The sequence below is a fragment of the Nematolebias whitei genome, chromosome 7 (assembly GCF_014905685.2).
Source record: "Nematolebias whitei isolate Nwh7 chromosome 7, NemWhi1, whole genome shotgun sequence".
Lineage (NCBI taxonomy): Eukaryota > Metazoa > Chordata > Actinopteri > Cyprinodontiformes > Rivulidae > Nematolebias > Nematolebias whitei.
This window is the reverse complement of record NC_056504.1, coordinates 24,338,856-24,343,462: the sequence shown is the minus strand read 5'-3', so window position 1 is coordinate 24,343,462 and position 4,607 is coordinate 24,338,856. Positions and strand designations below refer to the sequence as shown.

General features: G+C 41.0%; 1 protein-coding gene across 1 annotated transcript in view; it reads right to left on the bottom strand.

Moving 5' to 3' along the window:
- Positions 1-4,607, bottom strand: part of kif17 (kinesin family member 17) — a 76,741-nt gene that overhangs the window by 41,258 nt on the left and 30,876 nt on the right.

The window sequence follows — 4,607 nt, the reverse complement described above, 5'->3', positions numbered from 1 at the left end:
ATCATTACAGATATTTTTAGAAATGTCTGAAGCAAAGTTTTTCAATCTCGCTCTGTGGTTAATAATCTGCTGTACTATTGGAAGTGAGAACAATCGCCGCGTTGTTTACTTCCTGTAAGCTGATTAATAAGCTGTCGTTATTTTCAATTCTTGCCAATTAATGTAAATGTGTGATGTGTTAAACTTGATTATGTTAATAAATGGCCCACTGTCGTTGGCGAGTCAAAGATAATTAACGTTTCCGTCCACATTTTATTAATTCAGATGCACGTCATTATACAGTCCAGAAAAATGAAAGAATCTGTTTTAACAGTATGAATATATATCCATATATGTATCTACTACAACTGGTGGCCCGTGACGGGTTCATAAAATGGACTGTATTCGTGTGACAATTGAATATCATGTTGGCATGAAGAAAAAGTGCAGATTCTGCTGTGAAAAACGTGCAGATTGTAGCTGTGTGAACGCAGCGTGCTGAGCTGCGATGCTTGGAGAAAATACAGCATGCTTGCATGCAGTGATGCTTTGAAAGCTGAAATTGTGAGTCAACGTGTCTTTATGAAAGCTGAAATTGTACGTCTGTTGTGTGTAACTAAGCTGATGAGCTGTGGAAAACGTTTATTCTGTTTAAAAGGACGGAGGTTCTATTGCCGACCCGGTTTTGGTCCGGTTTCGGTTCTGATAAGTTCGAACGAGTATTTTAAATAGATGGAGAAACGTTTTAAGGACTGGACGAAGTCTCAGTGAAGCTTTGAGAGCTTGATTCGTTACATTTTTAACAGAAAATAGTGCATTTTGACAGTTTAAAAGACGAAAAGTTGACGGACTAGTTCAGGCTAAGGCTAACATGCTAGCTGGAAAAACGATCCGTGATTGGTTGAAAACGGCTGAGTTGGGACGCTGTGATACGCTGGGAAGTGAGTGACGTGCCTGCGTCACTTCCTCTGAGTCAGCGATATAAGAACCCACCCCGTTGCTGCTCTATCATTGGTAGATTCAGTCATGTGACCCGGAAATGAAGCTCGTCTTCTTAGGGAATTTCAATCTGCTTTTTAAAGTTGAATAACGCTTTAAAGTTGCATTCTGATCCGCTGCTTAATTTCTTTGAAGCCTAATCGCTGAAATGTTGCCACGTTTCAGTTTGAAATCCGTCATTAAATGGTGTTTTTGGACCACGCCAGCCGATGCTAATTTTAAGCTAACAGCTAACGACCGGATGAGTGACGTGTCACGTCACTTCCTCCATGTCAGATTGTAAAGCTCGGTTGCACCGAAGCCTTTGCTGTGCTTAAAATCACTAATTAAAACTTGCCACATGTCCCCAAAAAACTCATGTTCATGCAAAGAAGTCGTGCTTGTTGAAACAACGCCACGTTTTAGCTTGAAATCCGTTCAGAAATGTTGATTTTAACCGAGTTTAGCCGATGCTAATTTTAAGCTAAGCGGCTAACGACAGGATGTCAACAGAACGTCCACAGGAAGTCGTCATAAGCTCCTGCTGGTAGAAAGCTAAACACTGCCCCCTCCTGTGGAAACTTGATATCACAGTTTCACTTCGTTTTAGGTTATTTTGAGTGAAATTAAACGTATTTATTTCTGTAAGACGAATTTTTGAGTTAATAAACTTTCCTCAAGTTGAATTTTTACTGTTATCTTACATTTAAAAAGTGATTAAGGTATTTATGCAGAAAGGCATTTACCAACACATTTTTATTCACTGGTAATTCCTCAAGAAAGAGGTGCAAAATAAAAAATTAGAAACTTTTTAAAAGATACAGTTACAGGTATTCACAGAGTTGATAAAGTTTACTCATTTGCTAAAAGATAATACACGTTTAATTGCTAAATCACTAAATAAGAGTAAACTTATCAGAAAAAAGAAACTTTTCTGTTTAAGTTACCACCTAAACAATTACATCTTCTTATTTATTTTTAAATAGAAGATATTGGCAGGAAGACAGGAGTATAACAGTTTTTCTGAAGAAAGACTGATTATTCCTCATCATCAATTTTCTTTTTTCTGTTCACCACCTGGTTTAATGAGTAGCTGTTAAAATAGCGAATTTATGGAAGTAAACGGTTTAAAAAAGCGTTTTTAAACTGATGTTGCTGTGAGACTTTTTAGAAAAATTGCAAGTTTATAAAAATTCAGTGCTTTAGAGTAAGAAACACTGAGAAGCTTGGTAATCTAGTATCTGTTGAGAAATAAGCACATAAAAAGTAACACTGCAGACAAGCATTTACTTAAATATTCATGAATTGGGGTAAAACCTAAGAAACAGGTGCCCGTTCCTCTGAATAAGTTGACTTATAACAGTACTTTTGTGTAAACCCAGAGCTAAAATAGTGTGAAACTCACTGACACTTGAATACAAATATTTACCTGTAAAATAATCTGAAGCTGGCAACTGTTTTAAACAGATAAATTGCTACACAGTGAAAACATGACAGGTGTGGTAGGAAAAGATTTTGATCCTTATGAGATGAAGGACTGTTTAGAGAAAGCGTTGAAGCTGCTGACAGCATCCTTACATCCATATGGCAAACAGGCGGAGAGCATGAACCCAAAAGAGTTATTGGACAATCTGATGGAGGTTGCAAAGAGTGTGACCTCTACAGAAATTACAATGTCAAGCTATGAAAAGCTGGCTAAAATGGCAATGTTGCTGAAAGAATCATACTTTGCATTAAGACGGGATCACGTCGTGACAGTGTCACAAGTTTCCCGCTGCAAAGGTGAAATAGATGTGCTTAAAAAAGATCTGCACAAACGCAAAGTGCATAAAGAGATATTACTGGAACAATATATGCTTTTACGAAGTGAATGTCAAAAATCACAGGAACGCTTGAAAGCTTGTGAGGAGAAACTAAGAGCGGCAACATATAAAAGTAATGACGAGGGGCGAGTTTATCTGGAACTCAGAGAAGACCGTGGACAGAGTCCAGGTCACCCACAACCACCTCAGAAAGTCTATTACACACCTCTTGCTTTTAAGCCCATCCAACCACCTCCACATGTGTGGAGAGAAAAACCTCCACCCTCACCTAAAGTGGTAGGAACAGACCTGAACAGGTCTCCTCCACCAAACATGCAACAGTGTGCTGTGAATGTGTTCGAGGCACGTTCTCATGCTAAGACGCCCATAGAAGTGTTTCCTGGTGTAAAGGTTAAACCCCACTCCCTAGAAATGGAAGGATGGAGTGCATCGCCTCCACCTCCTAAAACAGGCGAGAAAAAGCAGTATTTTCAAACTAACAAACCGTGTAATGAAGGTGCACGCTGGGACAAAAAGGCTCCTCTTTCAGAGGATGAACGTGATTATCGTAAATGGGGCATGCGTAGGACGCAAAGATATGGGATCCAAGAGGACCCATATTATCAGGGGAAGTCCGGAAAGGAACCCCCAAAAGACGTACCTAACCCTCCCCCACCTCGGACGAAACGGACCGAGGCGATAAAATCACAAAGGTCCCAGGAACAAGGCCCTACACCTCTGAGCTCGGAAGAGACAGAGAAACTACAGAGGTTGTTAGAAACCTTGAAACACGCTGAAATGGGATACCGACCAGGAGCACTGTGTAGTGATGTGATCGCTACTAAATCTGAAGGCGCGAATGACAACATTACAGATGTCGGTGGAACACACCAAGACATTGCTGTTGCTGCCTCCAACAACCCCTCATCGGACCAAGGGGGGGTAAACTCACACACAAACGATGATGAGTCATCGCAAGCTGAAAACTCAGAACCTGATTTTCATGATTTTGAACTAGGCATTTCAGTTCTGGGAGAACTCCCAGATAACCTGGTACCGAGTCAAGAAACTGGGCCAGTACGGTTCACAAAACCAACACAGCCAATAGCTCTTTTCTCAACCAATGACGTCGACCAAGGACCTCAAACCTATGGTGTCTTACCCATAGACAGGTCCGACGACTCAGAAAAGGATTCGTTGGAGCTCCCCACGGAGCAAGAACCCTCATCAGTCTCATCACAGATTGAACAGGTGGTCGCTCAAGCCGACACTCTGACATCTGATGAAGAAAGAGACAACCTTCGCCAAGTTCTTTTAAAATATGAAAAATCATTGTCACCTGGCCCAGACATCATCCAACTTCAGAAGTTGGACGATCCTGCAATTAACTCGATGATACTGTATCTGACTGACCCAGACAAATACACCCCATCGAAAGGTAAACTGGATTCCAATCCAGACCTAAAAGTCCTCTTTCAGCTGCGCAAACAGTTAAAACTACTCAAGGACAGCCTAACTTTAGTTCATGGAGCGACGTCCTCACCCGTGTTCGCGGTCTCCCATGACCGAAGGGGGGTGACGCCAGTTAGGATAATGCTACCAGACGCGATAACGTGAGCAAATCTGACATTCAGAGTGAGTGGCGCACCGAAACGTCGTTTTCTAGTTGCTTAATCACTGCTTTTGTCAATGTTGAAACGTTGTTTAACTGGTTGCTTAGTCACTGTTTTGTCGATGTTGAGACATGGTTTAATTGGTTTTGGTATTGTTTCTGAACACCCCAAGCAAGAATGAATTTTGTTGTGTAGTTAAGTTAGAGACTAAGAGGCCTTTAACCATGCCAACATG